Consider the following 23,867-nt stretch of genomic DNA (forward strand, 5'->3'; position numbering starts at 1 on the left):
TCTTCTTCAGACCATTCAACTAAATTCTGACTTTAATTTTGTTCACATATCAATCAATGTGAGCACAAAATCCTGAGACAACAAAATTAGCACAAAAGCTCAAATCATTCAACTCTTAAGTGAAAGAGACCAAAATAAAAGTCAATATAACACGTAAACACCCAGAGATTCATCACAAAATAGGGCTAAACAGTATGCGCATACCACCTGCCCAGAGCCCAGTATGAGCGACATTCTTAAGAGTTTGGCATAGAGCAGCCAGATTATTAACAATCTGGTACAAAGTCAGCAAGCTTTCTAGCATGAGACGCAGGTTGCGTTAGGTAGTATGGGCACATAGATCACTCAACTCGCCAATCAAGTGAACAAGTTGCAAGCTAATCAAGTCAAACCTCCATCTCAAATAGAAGTAAATCTTAAGGAGTATGTTTATGCTGTGAATTTAATGAGTGAGGAAGAGTTGTTTGATCCAAAGCCTAATGACGATGAAAAGAAGAAAGAAGAGCAAGAAAAAGCTCAGAATGATGAAGTTGTCAAAGTGGCACAACAATTTGAAAATCTTTCTTTTTCCAAGGTAAATGTAGAATCTAAAATTTCTAATTCTAAAACACTACGTTCTTTCCCTTTTCTATTCAGGTTGGCCGAAAACAAGGAAAAAGAATGTGGCAGGGAGATTCTGAAAATATTCAAGAAAAATAAAGAACCACCAGAATGTTATGCTGAAATTCAAGGGTATAAAGTGCAGTTGAACCCCACCAATGAAGTTCGCACTTGGCATTTGTCGTGCGGTATGCCCTTACCGACCAGCACTGAACCTATTGTGCCTTCAATTGTGAAACTTCGAAGCGGAAATTGAAACCACTTGATGATTGATGCAGTTTCAGGGAAGTTTTTTTTTAGTTTGCTTTCGTTTTTTTTTTCTTTCTTTTATGCTTTCTTTGTTTTGTGTATTTGTTCTTAGTTTTTCACACACAATAAGGACATTTGTTATCTAAGTGTGGGGGAGTTTTTATGTCCTTTATCTTGAGTTTGTGTGCTCGTTTTGTTTTGGTTATTTTTTTTGTGTTTGTGAGTCTGTCTATGGCAACTTTTCATGCGAGCATTTTGATTTGTTAGGATGATCATATTGATATGGATTGTTTGATTGTTTTCTTGGATGATACAAAAATGTGTTGAAACTCATATGTGTTAGAGGATGACGAATGTGAAAATTGATCAATTTTGTTGAAAACCACTCATATTGTGAGGATTGAGCCTTTAGAGCAATAACTTGAATGCTCATTGCTTGTTTTTTATGAGTGTTATGCATGCTTGACTTTTTGATATTCAGTTTGCCATGTTGTCATAATCAAAAAAAAATTTTGGAATTGGACTCATTTGTGAAGGTGATTTAGGCATTAGGAATAAACCTAATTGGCCTTAAAAATGTCCTACCTTTCAATATCCATTAGTGAGCCATTTTGAAGCCTTGAACCTTTTTATTGTTATATGATGGAAGCCTTGAAAATTTTAGCCATTAGCCTTCTTTTAGCCTTGCTTTGTCCATTTTCAACATGATGCAGGTGGTTTTATTTTGTGATATTACTTTGTTGGAATAATAAGGATGATTGAAATTTAGTGCTTGGTTGGAATGATTGAGGATTGAAATTGAAAAAATGAGGTTCTGAGTTATTTAAGAATGAGGTGATGTTATGATTTTAGTGATTTTTCAAAAAAAAAAAACCGAAACAATAAGAGAGAGAGAGAAAAAAAAATCGTGAAAAGTACCATCTGCAAAAAAAAAAAAAAAAGAAGAAAAAAAATGAAAAAAGAGAAGAGAAGGAGAAGAAAATATTGGAGTTTGAATGCCTATGTATTGGGAATAAGGTAGAGGTGGCCAAAAAAATTGAAACCGGCAACCGAACCGAAAAACCAGAACCGTGATACACTGTTCTGAACCGGAACCGAAACCGAAACCGTGCTCGGCCGGTTCGGTTACGGTTCGGATTTCTCAAACCGCCGGTTTCCAGTTCCGAACCGGAACCGGAACCGAACCGTGGAACCGGGTACCGGGAACCGGGATGGAACCGTGCCAGAACCGCCTTGGAACCGTGGTCTTTATGCTTATTAAAAGTAATTATTGTCTTATAATGAGTAATTATTCACATGAAGAAATGTAATATTTCAAAATTATTACTTTTTTCACGAAAATTATTATTTTTAGTCACGAAAACTTGTAATTTTAATGATTTGGTCAAGTAATTATAGTCGTAAGAAAAAATAATCATTGGTATGAATAAAGGTAATATTTTTTAAAAATTAAAAAAATAGAAAAAGAGTAATTATTGACTTAATAAAAATTAATTATTCATTTGAAGAAATGTAATATTTCAAAATTATTAGTATTTTTTTCACGATAATTGTTATTTTTACTCATGAAAACTTGTAATTTTAGTTATTTGGTCAAATAATTATTGTCGTAAGAAAAAAAATAACAATTGAAATGAATAAATGTAATATTTTTAGAAAAGATGAAATAATTGGAAAAAAAGAAAAAAATATAAAAAATGTGAAAATAAAAAATTAACGAAAAAATAAAAGAAAATAAAGAAAATCCTTTACTAAAGTAATTATTATTATAAAAAAAAGAAGTAACTATTAATATGATGAAATGTAGTCTATAAAAAATATTACAACATTTTTTCATATTGATAGTTATTTTTTATCATAATAATAATTACTTTGAAATAAATAAAATAAAATAAATATTGTAAAAAAAAGTAGAATAGAAATAAAAAAAAAAATGAAAAAGAAACAGCAAAAAATGAAAACAAAAAAGAAAAAAAAAACAAAAAAGAATTTTTTTGAAAAACTAAACAGCAAAACATAGACAAAAAAACGAAAACAACTTAAAAGTGCTTCTAATGGGTTTCGAAATTCGAACCCACATTTGAGGATAAGAGAAGGACTTCATGTCCAATTCCAAATCCGTGAGGCGTGCGCTGCCACTTATGCATGCATAGAAATATGTGCATTTTTTCTCACTTTTGCAGGTCCTCTTGTTGCATGCATGGCAATTGCAGGTGTTGCAGCCATAATGGAGACAGTGTTCAATGTAGGAATTCAAATTTGAATTTCAAATCAGACGCTCCCCTCTTCATTTATGCTATAAATACCTCCCCAATCTCCATTATTTCTTCACACCAATATCTCTCTACTCTTTCTCTGCATTAGTAAATCTCATCACTCTCTATAACTCTTTTTATTTAAGCATTTTTTTATAGTCTAAAAGCTCTCTCTACAAAAATGGCTGCTTCCGGTTCCGGCTCTGGTGATGGTGGTGGCAAGGGTAAGGAAAGAATACCCGTTGACTACACTGCTACCATTGGAAATAAACCCCACGCCCCTCGTCGTCTACGTGGGGTTGTTATTCGAGATTATCCCGACGAACCAATCTATCTTGGGAGTGATGATCCTACTTCTCAATTCCAAAGGGTGCCCAACCGCCGTGAACGTGAAGAAATGGAGGAGGCCCAAATCCGTGCCGATGCGAAAATGCGGAAATGGCAGAGCGCCTTGCTCAACAACAATCCGATGAAGAAATTCCATCCATGTACCAAATGCAACAAGATGATGCTGATGCCACTGATTTGGAGGACGAGATGAATGAGATGGACGAGTTTGGAGTTGGCCATCGGGCTAAACGATCGACGGCGGGTATGACTGTAAGCTCCGATATTTGGACATGTGCATTTCAACATAATTCTTATATGGGTATGACTGTGCATTGGGTTGATTTGCAATGGAATTTGAACAAACGTGTTATTGCTTTCAAAAAATTTAATTGTGCGCATACCGCTGAAAATATCGCTCTTATTATCTTGAAAATTTTGCAACAATTCAAGATTACTGAAAAAATATTTTCACTTGGTTTTGACAATGCAAGTGCCAATACCGCTAGTGTGCCTTCTTTAATTGCTGCATGTAATCCTACTTTACAAGGTAAATATTTTCATACTCGTTGCATCGCTCATATATTAAATTTGTGTGTTCAAGATGGCCTTAAGCATTTACATAGATCAATAAAACCAATTAGGAAAGCTTTTGAATTATTACGTGATAAACAAAAATTACATAGGTTGTGGCTAAAATTTTGTAAAACTCAAGCAGGACGTAGCAAGTGCTTTAACATAGACGTGTGCACTAGATGGAATTCAACATATGAAATGTTGAATTCAACATACGAATTTAAGGATTTATTAATAAATTTTTTTACAAGTGATGTGAATTCTATGATTTTATTGCCTATTTATTGGGATGAATGCTATGATCTTGTTCAATTACTTAAAGTTTTTGAGACGGCTACTAACGATTTATCGGGTGTGATGAGGAGTAAGTTTTTGAGACGGCTACTAAAAAGTGGGAATTTATTAACTTAATTATAAAAAAACTACTGACCATGACAATATAGGGCTATAACTGGGACATGGAAGCGAGAGTCAACAGCGCCGACTTCCGCTTAAGTCACACCTAGTTTAAAGAGCGTAGATGTGCTACCAAGTAATCAGAAGTGGAGGGGCCAACGGCGCAGACGAAGGTCGGCGCAGACTAAAATTCACATAGAATCAGCAAGGCCAAAGGGCGGCTCGGCCTTGAGATAATGCCCGAAGAAGACTCAGGAAAGGAAACATCCCTAGCCGAAGCAAGAACTAGAAAGGCGGCTGCGCAGACAAGACCAGACGGCGGCGCAGACGAAGAGTTCGATTATGTCAAATAGAATATCAAGGTGAAAAGATGAAGGCTCACTTAGACGAAGTCAGTGCAGACGAAGGGTGAAAGAAATCAACGCTGATGGAATGACCGCACGTTCACCATAAAGCTGCAAATTAGTTAGAAAAGGCTTCTGGTAGATAGTGACTCACGGTTGTACACCGCATGCGGAGTACGTGAGTGATCTATAAAGTCTGATTTGCCCTTCGCCCTAATGTAATTCTATAAATTCCTCATGTAATCCACCGTTATTCATACGCGAAAATATCTTAAGAAATCCAGAAGTTCTTCATCTGCAAGTTTTCTCTCCATTTTTGACTACACGGGTTAATCCAAACGCCTTTTTTACTCGTCTAGATTTAGGTATGAATGTTAGACATCATCAACTGGCGCCGTCTGTGGGAATATCTGAGCTAGGGCGAGAGTTTTAGAAATGTATCTGGGTGTTCTTATGCATGCTCTTGCTAGATCTGTTTGTTCAAGTATAAATCTGGGTGGGAATAGGAGTTCTATTGTTAAATCTGCGTTCATGTTTATATTTGACCGTGTCTGAATGTTATGTGCAAGAAGGGATGAAATAATTATATGATCTATTCATAAATGCTTAGCGTAGCTCATATTGCGCTTTTGATCGATGAGATATACCTGTTGTTCTGTTTTGTTAATCTACCTATTCGGATTTTTGAGATCTGGTTGGCTTCGGCCATCTTGCATGAGTGATTTATGCTTAATTTACACTATTTTTAAGGGTTTGAATGTGCGTGTTTAAAGATAATCTTCTGGAATTTGGTGCGTTTATGGTGTATTTTATGCTTTGCAAGAGATTTAGGCTCTCGAGATGGAAGAATGCAGTTTTGGATGAATTTGGATGAATCTAGCGTTTTCCAGAGGAACCGACATCTCCAGAGCAGAGAAATCAACATTTCACTGGAGTCAGAGGAATCAAGTCTCTAGTGCAGAGGAATCGAAGCGAGTGCGGAATCGCCAGAGAAATCACTTCGCCAAAGAAATCAACCATAGCAGAGGAGTTGCTTCCCCGCTGACCAGAGCTGACGAAGTACCAGAGATATCACCCATTCCTCTGGCGATAGCAGAGAATTCACCGTTCCTCTGGCGAATGCCAGAGAGATCATCATTCCGCTGGCGACCCATTTCTCTGGCGAGGTCAGGGAAATCATCCATTCCTCTGGCGAGAGCTGCGAAGTCGGCGCGAGTGGGAGAGTTTCTTCGGAGTGCGCATCTAGCTGGAGAGTTGCCTTAATTCACACGATTCTATTACCATTAGAATTCTACTTTGCATGGCAACTTTCATGGTGATCCGAAGGAAATCTGAAGCTTATAAATAGGCCTTCCTTTGACCTATTAAAGAGGAACCCCAGAACCTTAGCATTCATATTTTTTAGTTTTATAGCGTTAGAATTTTATAGCTTTCTAGTTTTCAAGGCTTGGATCAAGATTGAAGATTCAAGTCGCTACTTCAGTTTTTTCATTCGGTTTTTATACAATTCAGTTTTTACAATTGCGTTCTTGTTAATTATGTTTAAGTTTTATTTTGCTATGTCTGACTAGTTTCCTTTAGCTGATTCTAGGGTTTGTAAATAGTTGATTGAATTTATGTGATTTATTTGTTAATACCTTTGTGCCTTCCAACTTGTGATTCATGATTCCTGGTGCTTAATTTCTTGTGAATTATTTGGCCAATAATTTACATGTCTAGCTGTTCAGTTTGAGTCTTGAATGCGATAATTGTTCAGCCGATTCAGGAATGCATGTTATAGTAGTAGCCTTGACACTTGAATGGGATAGGTGAAACTATAGGGAGCTATTCTTAGTGTACGCTTGGGAGTTAATTTATTCCTTGGAGTCTTGAATGTGAAGGGGGGTAAATTAATCTACTTTCATAGGTGTTCGTTAGAGAAGCTTGTGAATAGTTTTGTGATCTCTCATCAGGGTTGGATTAAATTGGTACATAGGATTAATAGATTTATTGCATAGATTTAGTTAATGAATTTACTACCCTAGGATCAGTTGTCTTTTATAGTTGATTCTTCTACGTGCTTTTATTTACTACTATTTGAGTTTAGTGTTAATTGAACCTTCCTACTTTCGTTTGCCTGAACATTACTAGAGTTTAATTAGGATTACTTAGAGTGATTCGTTATAATAGTCCCTGTGAATACGATACTCGGTTACTAATTATTTGCTATAATTGCATCGTGTTAGTTGCGATATTTGTTGCTAAGAAATTAGTGATCAACTTTTTGGCGCCGTTGCCGGGGACTATTTAGAATTGACTTTAATATTTCTGATTAGACTTAAGCATTATTTCAGGCGTTTTAACTAGTTTTTAAATTTCTATTTTTGTTAGTTGTCTCAGGCGTGTATGATCACGAGATCCAAAGGAAATGAACATCTAGTGCCTTTGAACTTGGAAATCGAAAAGCAGTACAAAAGAGACAACCGCGAAAAGAATAAGCAAGCAATGGCAGAGCAACAAAATAACATGGACCTTGAAACTCTTGTGCGAGCCGTGACACACCTTCAGAGGCAGCTAGACGAAGAGAGAGAGCGCAACCGGGCTCCTCCACCAGAGCCACCACTGAATCATATGTATCAGCCTCGGGTTGATCAATTTCAAGGAGGCCGATGGGGACCAACTGTGCAGGCCAACACATTCGAGCTGAAGCCGGGATTGATAAACATGGTGCAAGCTGAGCAGTTTAGTGGAGCGGCTTCTGAAAATCCGCATGCTCACATTACCCAGTTCCTAGATATCTGCGACACCATTAAGCAGAATGGAGTGCCACCTGATGCCATCAGAATGAAGATGTTTGGATTCTCTCTTAGGGACAGAGCGAAGGAGTGGTTCAAGAGTCTGGACAGAGGTGCTATCACTGGATGGGAGGATTTGTGTAGAGCTTTCCTAGCAAAATACTTTCCTGCCTCTAAAGCTCAGAAAATCATTGCAGAGATTTCTCACTTTTCCCAGCTAGGAGATGAGACCATTCATGATGCCTGGGAAAGATTTCGTGAGCTGCTCAGGAACTGTCCACAACATGGTTTCACGGAGGATCAGCAAATCATTCACTTTTATAATGGTTTGACTGGTCTGACAAAAAGTATGGTGGATGCTACTGCAGGTGGATGTCTTCTCCATAGAAATACAAAGGAGACTTATCGTGTGATAGAAGAGATGGCCTCCAATAGTTATCAATGGCCGAATGACAGAAATTCTACGAGAAAAATTGCAGCTGTAAACGAGGAGAGAGATGATTTTAAAGAGAAATACGAAGCTCTTCAAAAGCAGTATGAGTTGGAGAGAAAAGCACTGCTAGCCAAAATCCCTCAGCAGCCGATTTTATCCGATGCGGCACAGTCTGAAGATGCTAATTTTGTCCAGCGGCAGTACCAATTCCATAGGCCAAACTATCAGGGACATCAGGGTGGAAATCCCCCGTATCATCCAAATAATAGGAATCATCCAAATTTTTCCTATTCAAATCCCAACAATGCTTTGCAACCTCCACCAGGATTTTCTGTTTCTAGTGGGGGAGTAATCAATGAGCCAAAGAAAGATTCAATGGAGGAAATGATGAAGCAAGTATTGGTAAAGGTCACCGAGATGGAGGCAAACTCGGCAAACTTGGGAACCAAAATGTTCAGCGTGGAGCAAAATATGTCAGCACTGTCCAAGCAAGTGCAGATATTGGAGACTCAAGTTGGTCAGATGGCCAACCAAGCAGCTGCGCAGCACAAGCCAGGCCAATTTCCTAGCAACGCTCAGTTCAACCCGAAGAGCCAACATCAACAGCCTCAGCAAAATCAGCAATGTCATTCCATCCGGGTGGTTGATAATTAAGTTGAGGATGAAGAGCAGAGGAATCACCATTCCTCTGCAGAGCAGAGGAATCGTACAGAGCAGCGGGACGGCAGGGACGGCAAGGAAAAAAATGTAGAGATTATGGAGGATGATGACCTGGAGACGATTGTGTGCGATTAGCCACCTACTTCTAAGGTATCGTCGAATACCTCTGCTGTTAAGAAGCCTATTCCTACTCCTACGTTTCCCAGGCCAGAGTACAAGCCTGTAGCACCTTTCCCTCTTCCATCCCCGAGGCCAAGATTAGATGAGCAAAGCTCCAAATTTTTGGAGACATTTAAGAAGTTGGCTGTGAATATTCCTTCCGTGGAGATCTAGAGAAATAAGCCAAATGAGGTGCAAATTGTGAAGGCTGTGATGGAAAAGAAGAGTGCATTCAATGAATTTGAGGAGGTGCTCGCAGTGAAGGAGTATCAGTTGGCTCCAAAGAGAGAAGATCCGGGCAACTTCAATATTCCTGTGAAGATTGGAAAGTCATTATTTGAGAAAGTAATGTGTGACACCGGAGCAAGCATAAATGTCATGCCTCTCAAAGTGTATAGGAAGTTGCAGCTGGGGGATTTGAAGCCAACTAACAAGACAATTCAGCTTATTGATAAGTCTTGCTCTACACCTCTAGGAGTTGCGGAAGATGTGGTTGTGAAGTTTTCTAGCAAAGTCGGAGGACGAAGAAGTTGAGAAAATGAGCTGCCCAAGGATGAAGCCAAGAAAAAGATTCCAAAACCAAAAGAAGTTCTGACTTTTGAGATGTGTCTGTTTTTGGAGCATGATGGGGGGTCTTTGAAAACCCATACCCCCAAGAAGAAGAAAGTGAAATTCCGGATTTTTCGGAACAAGAATGAGAAGGGGGCAATGCTGGTGGAGGATGTTCGAGCCAAGAGAAGTGTTTTGGTGGAGAGGGCACCCAAGAGTAGAAAAGCTTTCCAATGGTTAGAGTGTTGTTTCCGACCTCCATGAGTTTTTGAGGTATCGTCGAGCTCTAGACGTTAAATTAAGCACTTGTTGGGAGGTAACCCAATTGTTTTTCTTTGTTTTGTTTTCCTTTCTTTCTGTTTCGTTTTGTTTCGTTTTGTTTCTTTGTTTAGTTTGGGGGCAGGTGTTCTCTGCCAGATTTCTGGTGGTTTTCATGTTCCAGCGCGGCCATTTTCCTCACTGCACTTTTCCACGCTGCACATATCCAGCGGAGCCACTCACTTCGCTGCCCCGTTAAGCGCTGCTCTTCCAGCGATATACTTATCCGCGCTGCTCTGCCAGCGATACACTCACTTCGCTGCTCTGTCCAGTGCAGCCACTCTCTACTCTGACCAAGGCCGCAAAACCCACCTTTTCACCGCCACCCACGATGGTTCAGTGTTCCAATGCTAATAAGCAGGGATGTTTTCTATACTCTTGGTATTTCTTTTATGCCCTGAGGACATGGCATACTTTAAGTGTGGGGGGGGTGTTTCTATGCTTATATTTTTCAAAAATTGTGCGAAATTGATTTTTCTATGCTTAGTTTTTGGTCTCGAATCTGACTAATTTTATGAATTTGTGGAAGAGAAGATGGTTTTCGATGTGAATTTCGGGTTTGTGAATGAATGGAGGATATTCTTGTTTTACCTTTGATATATGTTTCTTGATTGTGCAAAGAATTATGAGTTTTGTTGCAACACTTTTGTAAGTTAGTAAAACGTGATTTGTCCGGTAGATGCTAGAAGGAGTGTTGTCATTGTGATTGCCTACGATCGTATCTTATCTGTGAAAAATGTTGGACAAATTGCCAACTTCAAAATCGCCAGCTCTGAAACATCTGGCCTGTTCTAAAAACGTGATAACTCTGAGTCTCTGCTCCTCTAGTTTAACTATGAGCATGGGAAACCACGTGAAAAGACTTTGGATTACATCCAAATAGTTTTATTTCATGAATTATGGCTCAACTGTCGAAGAAATCTCAAGCACACAAAGTGTGAAAAATGGTGATATTGATTATAAAGGTGATCACATTAGGGAATTCACTTCTAGCGGAGAATTGGGTCTGATCGAATTACTTGCTTTACTCTTGTGTTGTTGCTTAAACTTTAAGTTACTTGCATGACCGAGAGATGTGTGTTGATTGTAAAGTGTTGAATTGACTTTGTGAATGTTTGGATGGAAATGAACATTGTTGAAATCAATCTCTTCCTAGGATTCATATAGATTTTGCTTGAGGACAAGCAAAAGACTAAGTGTGGGGGAGTTGATTTATGCTTAATTTACACTATTTTTAAGGGTTTGAATGTGCGTGTTTAAAGATAATCTTCTGGAATTTGGTGCGTTTATGGTGTATTTTATGCTTTGCAGGAGATTTAGGCTCTCGAGATGGAAGAATGCAGTTTTGGATGAATTTGGATGAATCTAGCGTTTTCCAGAGGAACCGACATCTCCAGAGCAGAGAAATCACCATTTCACTGGAGTCAGAGGAATCAAGTCTCTAGTGCAGAGGAATCGAAGCGAGTGCGGAATCGCCAGAGAAATCACTTCGCCAGAGAAATCAACCATAGCAGAGGAGTTGCTTCCCCGCTGACCAGAGCTGACGAAGTACCAGAGATATCACCCATTCCTCTGGCGATAGCAGAGAATTCACCGTTCCTCTGGCGAATGCCAGAGAGATCATCATTCCGCTGGCGACCCATTTCTCTGGCGAGGTCAGGGAAATCATCCATTCCTCTGGCGAGAGCTGCGAAGTCGGCGCGAGTGGGAGAGTTTCTTCGGAGTGCGTATCTAGCTGGAGAGTTGCCTTAATTCACACGATTCTATTACCATTAGAATTCTACTTTGCATGGCAACTTTCATGGTGATCCGAAGGAAATCTGAAGCTTATAAATAGGCCTTCCTTTGACCTATTAAAGAGGAACCCCAGAACCTTAGCATTCATATTTTTTAGTTTTATAGCGTTAGAATTTTATAGCTTTCTAGTTTTCAAGGCTTGGATCAAGATTGAAGATTCAAGTCGCTACTTCAGTTTTTTCATTCGGTTTTTATACAATTCAGTTTTTACAATTGTGTTCTTTTTAATTATGTTTAAGTTTTATTTTGCTATGTCTGGCTAGTTTCCTTTAGCTGATTCTAGGGTTTGTAAATAGTTGATTGAATTTATGTGATTTATTTGTTAATACCTTTGTGCCTTCCAACTTGTGATTCATGATTCCTGGTGCTTAATTTCTTGTGAATTATTTGGCCAATAATTTACATGTCTAGCTGTTCAGTTTGAGTCTTGAATGCGATAATTGTTCAGCCGATTCAGGAATGCATGTTATAGTAGTAGCCTTGACACTTGAATGGGATAGGTGAAACTATAGGGAGCTATTCTTAGTGTACGCTTGGGAGTTAATTTATTCCTTGGAGTCTTGAATGTGAAGGGGGGTAAATTAATCTACTTTCATAGGTGTTCGTTAGAGAAGCTTGTGAATAGTTTTGTGATCTCTCATCAGGGTTGGATTAAATTGGTACATAGGATTAATAGATTTATTGCATAGATTTAGTTAATGAATTTACTACCCTAGGATCAGTTGTCTTTTATAGTTGATTCTTCTACGTGCTTTTATTTACTACTATTTGAGTTTAGTGTTAATTGAACCTTCCTACTTTCGTTTGCCTGAACATTACTAGAGTTTAATTAGGATTACTTAGAGTGATTCGTTATAATAGTCCCTGTGGATACGATACTCGGTTACTAATTATTTGCTACAATTGCATCGTGTTAGTTGCGATATTTGTTGCTAAGAAATTAGTAATCAATGAGCAAGGGATAAATAACAGGGGAGTGAGAGAATTTTTGAAATGTTTTCGGGAATTGTGCCATTTTGAATTTTTGGGAATTCTATGTCCATGTTGTTCATTGATTTTGTCCGCCTGAATTTAACGTGTTTCCGATGTGAGCCGATTTAGGTAAATTTCATTCCCTGTTTTCGATAACTCGCTATTTATCATGACTAACTTTTGTGCTTTTCCGAGAATGTACTCTGCCGGAGAATACTTTTTATTATGAGAATATCCTTTATCTAAATATAAACGGCGGGAACTCCGTATGCTTTTCTGGGTTTATTTCCCAGAAAAGTAGGATGTTCATCTCAGATGAGCTTCAAAGAGGATTTCTATAAATTTCTTTCTATCTACGGGTCTTCGTACATTTGATCTAGAATCATTCTATGGGCCGGAGTTTGTGGGTCTTCCGGGGTTTATCTCTATTATTCAGATGTTTATGGGCCCGTTTATCATGGAAAGGGAACTGCATGCAAAAACAAGAGAAGTCAGCGCAGCTTGTCTGCGCTGTTACATTTTTGTTCTTAACTTATCATTTTTCTTACGACTACACAGTGAACAGGTACTACGCAATGGCAACCAATGAGCACCGCAAAGATCTGAATAAGGATTTCGAAGCAGCTGCGGAGAACATGGGTATTAAACTTATTGGTGACTCATCGACCAGAGGAGTTGATTTGGCTGGGCTCACTCCGCCGGGTTTTACTACGGTCAATAACGCGGTCCCGAGCTCCGCGCAGTCTAATATGGGAACAATTACACCCGCTACTGCTACCACTGCTCCTACGTCAGGACCGGTCAATGTCCCTATCACTGAACAAATGCTAGCCATGCTCAATTACGCAACCATGCGCTCACTAATGGGCATCACCCAGCCCATCACCACACCAGAGGGAATTCTAACTACTCAAAGAACAGCTCCCACGGTTGCGCAGGCCAAAGAAGGAGGGGAGGCGGCGGCTGCGCAGACAGGGGAGAACAGGGTGGAAGATGGGGGGAGAAGCGGAAGTTCATCACGAATAGCGTCTAGATTGAGGATGCAACTGATTCAACTAGTGGGACTACTCCGCAGCGCAGTCTGGGAGTGAACAAAGGCAATGACAAACTTAAAGAGAAGGTATCATTCCTTCGAAGCCAGCTGAAGAGTTTGGAAACAGAGCTTAAAGAACATGATCGTAACACGAAGGTGAATGAGTTTTCTGATCAATACGAGCCGAGGTTTGAAGAGCCCAGGAGGGAGCTCCCCAAAAGAAGTCGACGCAGACCTACTGAGACCATAATTACGAAAGAGAGGGAAGGGCGCAACATCGGCATTCCTACGATGCCTTTGATCAACAAGAGTCCGTTTTCAGATGAAATACTACTGGAGCCTTTACCGGCAAACTACCGTCCCATCTCACTAGACTACGATGGTACTACCGACCCAGAGGTACATATGGCCCGCTTTGAGGGCCTAGCTGCGTTGCACCAGTATAGGGAGGGAATCAAATGCATGATCTTCGCCACAACTCTATCTGGAATGGCTCAACGATGGTTTCATAACTTGAGGAGTAACTCTATTCAATCCTATGGTGATCTTTATCTCATGTTCATGAGACAATTTGCCAGTTCAAAGAGGGTCGGGAGAATGGCCATTTCATTAATGGATATCAAGCAGGAACCGTAAGAAATGCTTCGAGAGTACGTGGCTAGATTTAATATAACATCGCTGGACATACCAGAGGCGGAATCCCAGATCAAGTGGTACGCTTTTGCTAGGGGACTAAGGCAAGGTCCGCTCTTCGAAGCACTTCAAATCAAACCGCCGACCAGCTTCGAAGACATTATGGCAATAATATCGGGGTATCTTCAGTTGGAAGATGCGAAAATGGCGAGAAAGGCGGAGGCAGAAAAACTCAAGCCTAAGAAGCAAGACAGCGCAGACGCTGGGGACTAGTACATCACGAGAAACCCATATAGGGGATTAGCCCCTAGAGTACCAACCATGGCAGTAGAGACTGAAGCTGCTCCGTTAATGGCGGCGCAGCCAGAAAGGAGAGAGGAACACGGTAATTATCGAGATGATCTATGGAACCGGACCCAGTGGAATCATCACACCGACGAGATCTTTCACCGGATTAAGGGGAAGAATTATTTCAGAGCTCCAAGAGACTACCACCCGGGTATGCCAAGGCCAGGGAAGAATCATCTATTATGTGAGTATCACAATTCTTATGGCCATTCCACCCGAGACTGTGGACACTTGACACATCAACTGGAAATATTAATGAGGAAGGGATTTCTGGATCAATACATAAAGAGGCCCCGGGGGCATCCAGAGAGCGCCGTTATGATGAACACAAAGGAGATAGGGATGACGAGCGGTGCGGATGAGATGACATTCGCCGTGATCATGGCGGTAGGGACAAAAGGGACAGACATGAAGAGATGAGGGAAATGAGGGATCATAGACGAAACAGTCAGGATAGACACAATCCGGCGAATCATGCTCAATATGATAGAGAAGTACGTATGATTACGGGGGAAAATAATATACCAACATCTAACAGAGCCAAAAAATAAATCGCCCGCGCCGTCAATTCCGGGTACTACGATCAGTCAGTCATAGCAGTTAGCACTGCATCAGATGAGCCCATAATATCTTTCGGGCCAAGGGATGCTAGGCCTTTATTTTATCCTCATGACGACGCCTTGGTGTTTTCTGCAAATGTGGCGAACGTATTGGTGCACCGCATCTTTGTTGACTCAGGCAGCGCCGTCAACATATTATACTTAAAATGCTGGCGAGCGATGGGATTGGAGGCTAAACTGGAATCCACTGTGGCTCCTCCTTACGGTTTCTCGGGGGAATCCGTAATACCAGTGGGAACAATCGAGTTGCCGGTAACAATAGGGCAAACAGGTGGAAAAAAAACTCGCATGGTCAGATTCCTAGTTATCGATGCACCAAAACCTTCCTACAACATAATCTTTGGGAGACCAACATTGAATTCTTTCAAAGCAGTAATTTCTACCCTTTATCTGAAGATGAAATTCCCATTGGAAGGAGGGAAAATTGGAGAGGTATGGGGAGACCAGGCTGTGTCGAAAAAATGTCATGTGCGAGTGTTAACTCAACACTCGGGGCAGAAAAGGGAGAGATCGGCGCAGCAAGCAAAGATAATCAAAAAAGGAAAAATCGGAATGGTTACGGCTTCAGAGCCCGAATGTAAAGAAATGGCAGGGTTACGGGGGGGGAATGATAAGATCCCTCTCGTCACCACTAGTGACATGTGCATGGTTGTCGAACTTTTCGCGGACAAGGAGGGATTCACTACCAAAATCGGGGCACACATGGAACCAGAATTACAAAAGAAAGTGATTGCTTGTCTGCGCAGAAACGCGGATATCTTTGCATTCAGCACAACGGACTTAAAAGGGATCGACAGGGAACTGGCTGAGCATCGATTGAATGTAGACCCCACAGTTAAGCCTGTGAAACAAAAGATGAGGCACTTCGGCGCTGAGAAAGATGCCGCTATTCGGGAGCAGGTGCAAGCATTACTAGAAGCTGGGCACATTGTGGAAGTCCAGTATCCAGAGTGGGTCTCCAACGCAGTCATGGTAGAAAAGAAAGTTAAGGTGTGGAGGATGTGTGTAGACTATCGTGACCTCAACGCAGCTTGCCCGAAAGATTGCTACCCGTTACCGCGAATTGACCAATTAGTGGATGCCACTTCGGGGTGTGAACTTCTATCAGTGATGGACGCTTATCAAGGGTATCATCAAGTCAAGATGCATCGGGACGATGTTATTAAGACAGCATTTGCAATCTGCGCAGGGATCTTCGCATATTCGAGCATGTCATTTGGATTCAAAAATGCGGGAGCCACGTATCAAAGGATGATGGACAAAAATTTTCGGGACCAGCTAAAGAGGAACGTATCGGTCTATGTAGATGATATGTTGGTGCGTAGTATCGAAGCACATACACATGCTAACAACTTGGAGGAAATCTTCTCGGTAGTGCGGAAGCACAAACTCATGCTTAATCCGGCCAAATACACTTTCGGGGTTCAGTCGGGAAAATTTCTGGGATACAAAGTCACACCCGAGGGGATAGAGGTGAATGCAGACAAAGTTCGAGCTATTCTGGACATGACGGCGCCGCAGAACATCAAAGAGATACAAACATTGAATGGAAGGATAACTGCGCTGAGCCAGTTCATATCAAGGTCAGCAGAGAGAAGCTTGTCTTTCTTCAAAATTCTAAGCAAATGGAGCCGGTTTGAGTGGACCAACGAATGTCAACGAGCCTTCGAAGACCTCAAGAGCTACCTTACGGAGCTGTCCATTCTAACCAAGCCGGCGCCGGGAGAGCCACTGTATCTATACACTTCAGTGGGGGTAGAATCACTAAGCACTGTGCTAGTAAGGGAGGAAAAGGGGACCCAGAAGCCAATATACTTTGTGAGCAAAATCATTCAGGGGGCCGAGCTTAGATATACCGCAGCAGAAAAGACAGCCTATGCTATCATGATCACGGCAAGAAGATTGCGTCCCTACTTCTTATCACACAAAGTGATTGTTAGAACAGCGCTGCCTTTCCAACAGATTATGGGAAGACCAGACCTCGCAGGAAGAATGGTAAAATGGGCTATTGAACTGGGAGAGTATGACGTGGTATTTGAACCCCGCACAGCCATCAAGGCACAAGCCTTAGCCGATTTCATTCAGGATATCACAAGGTAGCCACTGCGAGGGTCGTGGACAGCGCAGGTCGACGGTTCCGTCACCAAGGAAGGGTATGGAGCCGGAATTTACATTGAATCACCGGAAGATGGGATCTACCAGTTCGCGATCAGATTTGAGGACAAATTATCAAATAATGAGACAGAATATGAAGCAGTGATCAGGGATGCCCACATCTTGAAAGAGCTCAGAGTAGATAGAGCCATTATCAAGACCGATTCTCAGTTGGTAGCGCAGCAATTAAGGGGTGAGTGTGAAGTCAGAGATGACAGGATGAGAGCTTACTATGATCAGATGCAGGAAATCAAGAAAAAATTTGAGGAATTGAAAATAGTACAAGTACCCCGGGAGGAAAACCAAAAGGCGGATTTATTAGCGAGAGTTGCCAGCGCAGTCGAACAAACATGGAGCGATGAGATCACACTCCTATTTGAGCCAAAAAGGGGTTCAGCAGCGCAGACCTGCGCAGTTGAAATTGGAAATGATTGGAGAACTCCAATTATCCATTTTATTGCCTGATCAGCGATCAACTCTACAAAAGGTCTTTCACGCATCCGTTCCTTAAATGTTTATCACCGGAAGAGGCACAGTTCGCATTAAAAGAGGTCCATCAGGGCTGCTGTGGAAATCATGCGGGGTACAAAGATCTAACCAGGAAGATCATCAGAGCTGGGTTTTATTGGCCTGGCGTTGACAAAGAGGCCAAGGCTTACGTGAAGAAATGTGAATCTTGCCAGAGACATGCTCCAAGGATTAATCTCCCAGGGGAGGAAATGGGGATAATGTACTCAGCATACCCTTTCGACAAGTGGGGAATTGATATTGTAGGCAAATTGCCGACAGCGCCGGGAGGAAATTGCTTCCTAGTAGTAGTGGTGGATTATTTCTCGAAGTGGGTGGAGGCAGAGGCCGTAATGAAAGTAGATGACGCCACCGTCGAAAAATTCATCTGGAAGAATATCTGTTGCAGGTACGGGGTGCCTAGAGTTTTAGTATCAGACAATGGAGCTCAATTCACTAGCCAAAGAATCGAGGATTTTTGTTCAAGGATGGATATCAGGCAAAGATTCGTCTCAGTAGCTCATCTCCAAGCCAATGGACAAGTGGAATTGACTAATCGTACTATCTGTGAGGGTATCAAGAAGAGGTTGGAAAGGAGCATGGGACGTTGGGCAGATAAACTGGATACGGTTTTATGGGCACTACGTACCAGCCCAAAAACAGCAACGGGGGAAGTTCCGTTCACTTTGGTTTACGGTTCAAATGGGGTCATACCCGTAGAAGTAAGGTTAGAATCCCATAGGATTTGTGCCTATGACCCAGCGCAAAACAAAGAGCTGCGCCGACTCGAGCTAGATTTGATAGACTTAAAAAGGGAAGAGGCTCAAATCAGAGCAGTCAAATACAAGAGTATTATCAAAGTAGGATACGACAAGAGGGTCAAGCAACGCTGACTCCAGAAAGGGGACTTGGTGCTCAAGCGCGCAGATGCTTTGAAACCCACCGGGAAATTTGAAGCTAATTGGGAGGGACCTTACATCATTACCGAAGTTTTAGGGGGCGGGGCTTATCACCTGTCCGATCAAGAAGGGAGATCTCTCACAAGGCCGTGGAATGTTAATCATCTCAAGAAATTCTACGTGTAAATTACAAATATGTTCTCTCGCTATGTAGACCAGATACTCTTTTTCCCCATAGGGGTTTTAACGAGGTCTGGGACCATGGTCATCATCAATAAAGATCTATGGTTTTAGGGAACATCTGTCTCTTTCATATTATCGCTTCGACAAGCATAATCTTTAATATTGGCCTCCATGGCTGCGCAGACATAGAAGCGAACTGACACTGCAAAAATGAAGGCATTAATTGCACGACGAAGGCATAAATTGCAAAAACTAAGGCATTAATTGCACGACAAAGGCATAAATTGCAAAAATTAAGGCATTAATTGCACGACGAAGGCATAAATTGCAAAAACTAAGGCATTAATTGCACGACGAAGGCATAAATTGCAAAAACTAAGGCATTAATTGCACGACGAAGGCATAAATTGCACAACTCAGGCATTAATTGCACGACGAAGGCATTAATTGCAAAAACTAAGGCATTAATTGCACGACGAAGGCATAAATTGCAAAAACTAAGGCATTAATTGCACGACGAAGGCATAAATTGCACAACTCAAGCATTAATTGCACGACGAAGGCATAAATTACAAAAACTAAGGCATTAATTGCACGACGAAGGCATAAATTGCACAACTCAGGCATTAATTGCACAACGAATGCATAAATTGCACGACGAAGGCATAAATTGCACAAATCAGGCATAAATTGCACGACGAAGGCATAAATTGCACAACGAAGGCATGAATTGCATAACGAAGGCATGAATTGCATAAACTAAGGCATTAACTGCACAAAATCAGACATGAATTGGCCAAACTCGGGTATCAATTGTATAAACTCAGGCCTGCATGGCATATTACATAAAGGGAAATTCCTACAGCGCAGACTTCAGTCGGCACAGACCTAAACCAGTAAGATAAAAGTAGCTTCACTACACGAATTTCCGCACAAACTGGAATCACCATCGTAAAATTTTGAACCACAAAGATTCAAGCCTCTAGGCAGCGCAGACTGTTATTTCAAGCCTACGTAGACAAGCGTAGCGTATAAGATCATCAGTCGAAGTTCTGTTACTAAATTATCGGTTCAAAGATTCAAATCTGCACAGATGAGCGGAGCATTAATCAAAGACGTTGACCATAATTATCGTCTAAGTATAGTTCAACCTTGCCACTCCTCTTACATCAAAGTAGAAGGATTGTGAATAATAAGCAGCATTTACGGATACGCAGCGCGGAAATAACGAATAACTTGCAAAACAAGAAAAGGTAAAGGGCATCGCAAAGGAAAGATATAAGAAGAAGCCATCTATTAAGATAGGAGGTACATCATCCCAGTTCGCCATCAAAAAAGAGTTTACATCACCATAATAACATTCAAGTTTTTTCTACAACAAATGTTGAAACATGTAAAATCTAGGGGTTGGGAGTCGGGTTCGGAGGGTCCTCCATGTGCAGAGACTCGTCCGCACTGCTGCTGCTGTGGCCGCCAGAGGGATTGGGTTGCGCAGGGGCAGGCTCGTAGAACACCCGCCACCAGGGAAGTTACCCCGCACCGACCGAATTCGGGAGCGAATGGCATCGAGGTAGGGTGTCCTCACGAAGGGCTCTTTGGGTAGTGGATCAGTGCCGCGTCCCATCACAAACAGGCGAATAGCCTTGTCTACGACCGGGAACCACCACACCGGCGATCTCGACGCATCCGAGTTGATACCCAGAATTCCTCCAAGGCCGCTTGAGTCAACGGCATTCAGCACCGCATCATTCTCGCACAAGGCCCGCTTTTTAGGAGAGGCCTGTGTCAAGTTCAGGGTGACACGGGCAGATTCCCTGACGAGCCATTGCAGGGCCGAGGCCACGACATTTAGCAACTCGGGGGTGTGGAGGAACTCGTTGATGGTTTCCATCAGGATGATGCGCAGAAATTCATGACCCTCCGTGGAGAGGAAGTAGCGCAGTCGATATTGGTCGATTCCCCGCTTGAAAGCTTGGTTCTCCTTGGTTACGATTTGCTTTTCAAGGGCGGACATCTTCTGCGAGCAGTCCTGAGTAATCGCCGTGATTTCCTTCCCCTTTTCGCGGTTCACGCGCGCCAACTCCTCTCGAACCCGGGCCAGCTCCGCGTCGACAGATAGCCTCTCGGCCTTCAGTCTCTCATTCTCCTCTCGCAGGTGGCGAGTCTCTTCTTCGGCGCTGGTACATCTAGCCAGCGCCGCCAGAAATTCTTTGTCATTTTCCTGGATCTCGCCCTCCGCGCGGAGAAGGCTCCGGGAGTAAGCTAGGCACTCGACCCTAGCCTGCGCAGACAACGTGTAAGAGAAATTAAGGGGACGGTAATAAAATCCGGTATAAGGGGATATGGATAATGTAACATTACTGCTTCAATCATCAATACGATGTTGTCGGCCATCTGCCGACGCTCCAAATACTCCCGAGACTAGAGATCGGAGGGAGCAATTTGGGCAATCATCTAAGACCGGCATTCCTCGCCGGTCAAGTCTGCAAGGGCACGGGGGGTAATGCCCGCCCCAGAGGTCATCCCGCCCTCGAAAGGGCGGGGGGAAAAGCGAGGATCCTGGTAGAAGAGCCGGCATCCTCTGAGTCTAGTTGCACCGGTATTGGCTGCGCAATCGGCACCGTCTTCTTCTGCTGGGGCTGTTTTTTTTGTGGAGGCCCCTTTCGTTTTCTTTGTACGAAGGGAATGTTATCCCCCGTATCTTCATCATCCTGCTCCTCATCACGAAGATGAGGGGGATTGTGGGAGGGTTGAACGGGCCGAGGTTGACGAGGCACCGAAGAACCCGCTGCGATGGCTTGGGCAGCGCTGCCAACTGTCTGCGCAGCCCAAGCAGCATGGCCAGCTCTCGTTTGAACGACGCTGAACTGGGAGATGGCGCCGTGTTCGGCTATCTTCCACGCATCCATACCTAGCACAAATTAACCAATATGAAAAACACATCAGAAGTATATCTCAGGAAACGGCACAGGCATCAGTAAGATAAACAGCGCAGATATGGGCACAGAACAAAACAGATATCAATATGAAATACAAATAACACATATAATACCCGCAGCGGTCAAAGGATAGCGGGAGAATAAGCCTGCGCCGGCTAAAACGGAGGGTTTAACTACTAATTCCTTCACTTTCAGAACATTCGCACTGCGGGCCTCAGCTAATGCCTTTAGGAGGCTATCCTCAATGTCGGTAACGTGTTCGGAGTCGGAAGGGGCGAGATGCTTCGTGCGGTGCCACTAGACTTGGGTGTCGGCGCCGAGAATGTCTGGCCAGGAGCCATGACGGGTTTGGACGAAAAAGTATTTGTCATGGAAATTTTTGTCTAAGGAGGTCAGCTTATTTATAAAAGCCATATGCCCCCCGGGTTTGGAAGTAAAATTATAATGTGATCCAGTCCTCTTCAAGACATGGGTCTTATGGAAGAGAGCGGCGCTATGAGGATAATTATTAGCGGCGTAGACTATATGTAAAAAATGGGCCCAGCGAATAGAGGAACGAAAGAGTTGGAAAAAAAGGATTTTGTAGCGGTTACATACATCAAGCAAAAAAGGGGAATGGGGGAATCGCAACCCTACATCAATCTGATGCACCCAAATCGGAATAGTGTTGGGATTAATGCCCCGGCGGGTGTCTGGCATATCGGAGTCGGGGTCAGCCGGATTTTGGATTCGGACTCCGGATCAGCAATTTCAATGCGGAGGGTTTCCCTCACTACTTTCATGGCCCGCTGTCAAGGGTAGACTGAGGAAGATGGAATCCCGTGGCGGCCATGGATTACACAGAACTTCGAAGAAGGATAAAGATAAAATGGAAAAGGGAGATAACGAAAAGGTCGTCGGAAAAATATTAAAGTACTACGAACCAGGAGAAGGAAGAGAAAATGGGTACCTGGAATAAGCTTAGCGGTGGAGAAAGTAGGAAGAGGAATGGGGGCAGCCGGCGAGAAAGAGGGAGAGGTCGAGGAGGGACGAATCACCAGAAAGTATCAGGGAATGAGAAGAGGGAAAGACGAAGAGGACATTAGGTATTTATAGGGAAGGAAATTCAAAGGGACGAAAGAGAGGGAAATCATTAGGGCTGATATTTGTGCAGAAAAAGAAGGGCTCAGATTACGCCGTGAAGTGGCGGTTAAAAACAAAGGGCTTAGATTGAGCCGGGAACTGCGAAAAGGTATGTACGGGGAACAGTGAACATGTCAATCATTAAATGAGGGGACGTCACTAGAAGAAAAGTCTTGCGCCGATGGGATCACGTCGAAAGCCTTGTGGAGCTACGAAAATTCAAAAAAGACTTCTTTTCATAGACTAGGGGGGAGTAGCTGATGAGGAGTAAGGATCTCGTCAGCACCGCTATTCTAAAAAGTGGGAATTTATTAACTTAATTATCAAAAAACTATTGACCATGACAATATAGGGCTATAATAGGGACATGGAAGCGAGAGTCAGCAGCGCCGACTTCTGCTTAAGTCACACCTAGTTTAAAGAGCGTAGATGTGCTACCAAGTAATCAAAAGTGGAGGGGCCAGCGGCGCAGACGAAGGTCGGCGCAGACTAAAATTCACATAGAATCAGCAAGGCCAAAGGGCGGCTCGGCCTTGAGATAATGCCCGAAGAAGACTCAAGAAATGAAGCATCCCTAGCCGAAGCAAGAACTAGAAAGGCGGTTGCGCAGATGAGACCAGACGGTGGCACAAACGAAGAGTTCGATTACGTTAAATAGAAGACCAAGGTGAAAAGATGAAGGCTCACTTAGACGAAGTCGGCGCAGATGAAGGGTGAAAGAAATCAGCGCTGATGGAATGACCGCACGTTCACCATAAAGCTGCAAATTAGTTAGAAAAGGCTTCTGGTAGATAGTGACTCACGGTTGTACACCGCATGTGGAGTACCTGAGTGATCTATAAAGTCTGATTTACCCTTCGCCCTAATGTAATTCTATAAATACCTCATGTAATCCACCGTTATTCACACGCGAAAATATCTTAAGAAATCCAGAAGTTCTTCATCTGCAAGTTTTCTCTCCATTTTCGACTACACAGGTTAATCCAAACGCCTTTTTTACTCGTCTAGATTTAGGTATGA

General features: G+C 42.4%; 1 non-coding gene across 1 annotated transcript; it reads right to left on the reverse strand.

The window, feature by feature from the left end:
* Window positions 1-7,705: 7,705 nt before the first annotated feature.
* Window positions 7,706-7,812, reverse strand: LOC131007347 (small nucleolar RNA R71). Its single transcript, XR_009096051.1, has one exon. It is a non-coding gene; the product is annotated as a small nucleolar RNA R71 (small nucleolar RNA).
* Window positions 7,813-23,867: the final 16,055 nt, after the last annotated feature.

Source organism: Salvia miltiorrhiza, chromosome 1, assembly GCF_028751815.1.
Source record: "Salvia miltiorrhiza cultivar Shanhuang (shh) chromosome 1, IMPLAD_Smil_shh, whole genome shotgun sequence".
NCBI classification, from domain to species: domain Eukaryota; kingdom Viridiplantae; phylum Streptophyta; class Magnoliopsida; order Lamiales; family Lamiaceae; genus Salvia; species Salvia miltiorrhiza.